This window comes from Eucalyptus grandis, chromosome 2, assembly GCF_016545825.1.
Source record: "Eucalyptus grandis isolate ANBG69807.140 chromosome 2, ASM1654582v1, whole genome shotgun sequence".
NCBI lineage: Eukaryota > Viridiplantae > Streptophyta > Magnoliopsida > Myrtales > Myrtaceae > Eucalyptus > Eucalyptus grandis.
Window position 1 is genome coordinate 24918992 of NC_052613.1, and position 6331 is coordinate 24925322.

The 6331-nt window shown below is 42.6% G+C and overlaps 1 pseudogene; it reads left to right on the forward strand.

The window, feature by feature from the left end:
- Window positions 1-304: 304 nt before the first annotated feature.
- Window positions 305-3480, forward strand: LOC104434816 (annotated as a pseudogene).
- Window positions 3481-6331: the final 2851 nt, after the last annotated feature.

Here is a 6331-nt window from a genome sequence, read left to right on the forward strand (position 1 = left end):
CAAACTTGCATACGTCTGTTCTAAAGGAAACTGTCAAAGTACGCATCAACTTAAACAAAGCAAAAACTGCTCACGTACGTGCAACACATAACTCTGCACACAAACGTGCTATTAAATTCCTAGAAAATAACAAAAACACTAAATAAATAACTAAATTGAACTTGGCTGTTTTTTAATAAAAAAAAACAGAGTAAAACAGAGCAGAAAACAGAACAGAAAACAGAGTAAAAAAAAAGAACAAAACAGAAAACAGCAACTTGAGACATTATAATCCAACAGTTTCGCAATATACTCCCACCGAGTCATGCTCTCCCTTGCCAAAGAGATTGTGTCCCGTAGGAGCTGCACCGATCCCGACATCTCATGCAGTCATTCCAACACTACCCGCGACATTGGATTGGTCAGTCTGGATCACCCGACCAATCCTGAGATTGAGTTGGCTAGTCCGGAGCACCTGACCGATCATGACATATCATGCAATCATTCTACCATCGGCATTGGGTCGGTCGGTCCGGAGCACCCGGCGTCAATGATTGCCGATGTCCCATTGGTCTCAAGTGCCGATCACATGAAACTCATTGAGTTGGTCAAGGACAAGGACCTCGCGACTCTTTGTCAGGTTGGCGGAGTCGAAGGCATCGCGGCCAGTCTTCGGACGGAGAAGGACAGGGGGATTAGAGGGGATGCCTCTGATGTCACCATGCGGCGGGATACATTTGGTTCAAACACTTATCAAAAGCCGCCTCGAAAAGGGCCATTGCATTACGTGAGAGACGCCACTATCCTCCTAAAACTAGTTTATGCGCTCCTTTATCTTGGCTTCGTAATGAAAGAATATGGGGTACAAGATGGGTGGTATGAAGATGGAAGCATATTGGTTTCCGTCCTCCTGCTCATAGCCATCTCCGCTTTCATTAACTTCAGACAGGAGACGCAGTTTGACAAGCTATCCAAGATAAGCAACAACATAAAAGTCAATGTCGTAAGAGACGCCCGACCTCAACAGATTTCCATTTTTGACGTGGTGGTCGGGGATGTCGTCTTGCTAACTATTGGCGACCAGATTCCTGCGGATGGGTTATTCTTGGGCGGCCATTCCTTGCAAATTGATGAGTCGAGCATGACAGGAGAGAGCGACCATGTTGAAATCGATCCGGATTGGAATCCATTCTTATTTTCCGGCTCTAAGGTGGTTGATGGATACGCTAGGATGCTGGTGGTGTCAGTCGGAATGAACACTGCGTGGGGCGAGATGATGAGCTCCATATCTGGAGATTCAAATGAAAGAACGCCATTGCAAGCTCGGTTAGATAAACTAACCTCTTCCATCGGAAAGGTAGGCCTCGCTGTAGCCTTTCTAGTCCTTGTTGTGCTGTTAGTCCGTTATTTTACTGGGAACACTAAAGATGAGAATGGAAATAAGGAGTACAATGGTATCAAAACTAGTATGGACGACGTACTGAATGGAGTCGTCAAAATTGTAGCAAAACTAGTGCGGAAGACAAGGGTAGCACAACTAGTCGTGGTGGCAATCCCTGAAAGCTTGCGCCTGGCCGTAACGCTCACGTTGGCATATTCCGTGAAGAGGATGATGGCGGACCAGGCGATGGTCAGAAAACTTTCTGCTTGCGAGACCATGGGCTCGGCCACTGTAATCTGTACAGACAAGACCGGCACACTAACGTTGAATCAGATGAAGGTAACTCAATTTTGGTTGGGGGAAGAATCCATTGGAGAAGATCACGACAGCATAATTGCCCCCGATGTTGTTAAGCTATTCCATCAAGCTGTTGGACTAAACACTACAGGTAGTGTGTTTATGCCTTCATCAGTAGCTGAACCCCAAATTTCTGGTAGTCCTACTGAAAAAGCAATTCTTTCTTGGGCTTTCTATTCATTGAATATGCAAATGGAAGAAATCAAGAAGAAATACAACATTCTTTATGTCGAAACTTTCAACTCAGAAAAGAAACGCAGTGGCGTCCTCATAAATGAGAAGAACGATGCCACCATGTATGTGCATTGGAAAGGAGCTGCCGAGATGATTCTAGCCATGTGCTCAACTTACTATCAAATTGATGGTAACATACAATGCATGGACGATGCTGCAAGAAGAAATTTGAGAAAATAATCCAAGGTATGGCAGCTAGTAGCCTCAGATGCATTGCTTTTGCTTACAAGCAAGCCAGGGACGGTGGATTCCAATACGATGAGAAGGACAAGAGAATGCTGCCCAAAGATGGCTTGACACTACTAGGAATAGTTGGCATCAAGGACCCGTGCCGACCAGGGGCCAAGAAAGCTGTAGAAACTTGTTTAGCAGCTGGAGTGGACATAAAAATGATCACTGGAGATAATGCCTTCACAGCAAAAGCAATTGCGATTGAGTGCGGGATTCTTGGTCGAGATACTGAAAATCATGGCATAGAGGTGGTGGAGGGTTCAGAGTTTCGAAACTACACTGACGATGAGAGAATGCAAAAAGTCAATCAAATCCGTGTTATGGCTAGGTCTTCCCCTTTCGACAAGTTGCTGATGGTGCAGTGCCTGAAAAATAAGGGCCATGTGGTCGCGGTCACTGGAGATGGTACAAATGATGCACCAGCACTAAAAGAAGCAGATATTGGACTTTCCATGGGCATTCAAGGAACTGAGGTTGCCAAAGAGAGTTCCGACATTGTCATATTGGATGACAATTTCACCTCCCTTGTGACGGTATTAAGATGGGGGCGATGTGTTTACAACAATATCCAGAAATTCATACAGTTTCAACTAACGGTAAATGTTGCTGCTTTGGTAATTAATTTCATTGCAGCAGTTTCAGCAGGTGAGGTTCCTTTAACTGCAGTGCAATTACTATGGGTAAATCTCATCATGGACACACTAGGTGCTCTTGCCCTCGCTACAGAGCGACCAAGCGATGAATTGATGGAGAAATCACCTGTAGGTCGTACAGAACCACTCATAACCAACGTGATGTGGAGGAATCTCCTAGCCCAAGCACTTTACCAGATAGCAGTCCTCCTGACCCTGCAATTCAGGGGTGAGTCCATATTCAATGTCAGTGCAGGGGTGAATGATACTTTAATTTTCAATATTTTCGTGCTTTGCCAAGTTTTTAATGAATTCAACTCAAGGAGCTTAGAGAAGCAGAATGTATTCAAAGGCATTCAGAAGAATCACTTATTTATTGCAATTATTGGGATTACGATTGTGCTTCAAGTGATTATGGTGGAGTTTCTGAAGAAGTTTGCTGATACCGAGAGACTAAATTGGTGGCAATGGGCGGCTTGCATTCTGCTGGCGGCAGCATCTTGGCCAATCGGTTGGTTGGTGAAGTTAATACCCGTATCAAGGAAGCCATTCTTTAGTTATCTTAAGAAGTCGACGCTGGGATTCACAAAGCTGATGCAAAACATTTTCCGAAGAAAGCCGTCTTCCACCTCGCTTGGCAACACCTGCCAGAATGCACAAGAATAACTCTTTAGAAAACTTGGTTCAAGGTCGCTGTCTTTCTTCAAGCAGGATCATGACATAGCACCATGGATGTGCTAATAGGTTGATTACCGCGGATGGATGGAGGTCTCTTGAGTTTCTGTTAAGTTCTAAGCATGGTTCCTGGCGAAAAATACGATAGACCATGGGCCAAGTCATCCCTTCAGCAGTCCCGATGCAATTGAGACCTTTATAGATCTCACCCACGCTGGTCATCATGGTAAGATCACCATCACTCTTGTCTCAATTCCATCTGTTTTTAGCTTCATTCTAGACTTGGCTTAGTCTCCTGATCAACGTCGCCGTCTTTCTTCAAGTAGGTATTTGACATAGCACCTAAGATGCGCATGTTGGCCTTCAAGTCAATAGGTTGATTACCACGGGTGGATGGAGGTCTCCTGAGTTTCTGTGAAGTTCGAAGCATGGAGAAACGGGACTATATTTGGTAAATTGCTTGCACATCCCTTAAGACTACGTCACGCGGCCTCAAGTCAACTTAGGGAAGTGCCGTGGCTCCTAGTCGTGAGGGTTATGCGGGCTATTCTGGACGTAGTCCTCTTTCTCCATGCCACGAATGCAGAATGACACGAGAGCATCAGGCTCAATGGAACAATTATCAAGCTCAACTCATATTTTATCGATTGACCCAGCCCTATCTTTACTCCTGCAAGCAAAAGCCAATTTCAGCTTCAGTGTGATTCAATGGGTCCAAATTTGAAGGTGTCGATTTAACAGGCTAGATTCTGAGGTTGGTTATTGACTACCTAGCAACTTGTGGCTGTTCGGGTCAATTTCCAATGTTGATTGCTGATCTTCTAAGAAGGTATTTGGCTTCCAAGGCCAATGAAAGAAATTGCAGAGTCTAATAATAGTTACTATCGCATTTGGTCATGGTTAATGCATTTAGTCCTTGTTAAATGCATTTAGCCCTAGTTTTCATGAGTCATTATTATCATGTCAAGTTTTAATTATGTGAAGAGTCCAAGAATCATTTCAATTTCTAGGATTTCAAGGGTCACTTACTTTTGTTAGCAGAATCTTTCTACAAATAGAGGTGTAATCTCATTTGTATGACAAATAAAATCTGAATTTGATGAATACTTGTGATTTTCCCCAAGTGAGAGAATTTCTATGCCAGTTCTTTATCAAAATTCTTTGGAGGTGTACCAAGAAGTCCCTTGTCCTTCCCTAATGGGTTTCCTTTAGGTTTTGGTGGTTAACTTTTCTTATTTTGAAATTTTTTATCCTTGGCTGACGGTGTGCTTTTTTAGGCCTTAGTAGTGAGTTCATTTATCCCGATCTTTATTTTCAACTAGTGATGTGTCCTTTATGCATTAATGGTAGCCATCGTCTATCACAAATCCCATTATCACTCAAAACACATTCTCCATCACGCATATGTATCAATTTGTACCAAAACTCAAGGCTGAACTCGTTTTGAGTAAGTTTTTCTGACATCCTTATGCACGCGTGCTCCCTGCGGAACCAATTTGTACCTGACCACTCCGTCAGTCAGCCCGCGGTGATCTCACCTTGCAGAGCAAATCGAGCAAAGCAAGGAAGAGGGTCAAAGGCCCCTTATTTTTTTCACTCAGATGGTGTTGTTCGTGCCGACGTAGTACTGGTCGATGGTCTTCGGCCAGCCGACGTCGTCACGGGAGTAGGGGACCAGGTGGACTTTGAGTTTGCCGGGAGCGATCCCGGCACTTGTGTTGTAGGCCACGTGGGTGGAGACTTCCGCCACGGCAGGGGAGAGGGCTAGGGAGGACTGGACGACCATCGCCGCAAAAGCCAGCGGAACAACCGCCATCGCCGCCCCCATCAAACATGATTCGATTCCAACAAACTTGATATCAAAAGAAAGCTTAGATTGACATCTAAAATTTTGGTGTTTTGAGGATTTTTAGAAAAGGTCATCGATTTCATTAAAGTTGTGAAATAATTTCAGGTGTTCAATGAAAAATTGGGTACGGAATTAACGACACTGATCAAGTTCTCTTTTGAATACCCTAAATAATTTCAAACTTAATGAAATTAATATCAAATCAAAGCTTGAAAAGTATTTTAAAACTTTCATGAGGCATGCATTGAAATATTGCACCACATGAATTTATAAAACTCAAAGAACGCACAAAGAGTAGTTCTGGAAAATGAATTTCTGCAAGCCCTGCAACTTTAAGAGGTCGACAAAAATAGCAAATCATGTTTTTATTTCTACAAATTTCTGACAATGAAGTTCAGCATATCGCAAACAAATCTCATAGAGAGACTATCATCTTATCAACACATGAATTTACAAAAATTAATTAATAGACATAAGCTATTCAGCAAAATCAGCATCACAGAAGTACACCTGTTCGGTTCTGAGCATATTTCACCAATCTACTGAATCTCATTTGATCCACAAATTACACACATCACGGATTGCATATGATAAACAACATTCAAGAAGGCCTTGACCTCTAATTGTCAATATATGAATTTCTAAAAATCAAGGAACAGCCATTAGAACAACAAATTTGCAAACAGGGCATTGCATGATGAGTATGTTTGTGCCTATCTAATTATGTGAGATTTTCACAAAAAATTTATGGCATACAAAAGGTGCAAACACCTACAACTTTTGTGAAGAAACCTACTCTTGAACCCAAATGCATGATTTGATGAAGACCAAAGAATCGAGACACTCAAATCAGCAACATGAACTTTATAGAGCTCCTTACCAAAAAAAAAAAAAAAAACCTTTATAGAGCAGAGCATGGACGATTTAAGGGCAATTATCCTAATTAAATGAATTTCAAAACCTTTGAAATTTTTGCATGTTGTAGATTTGTGT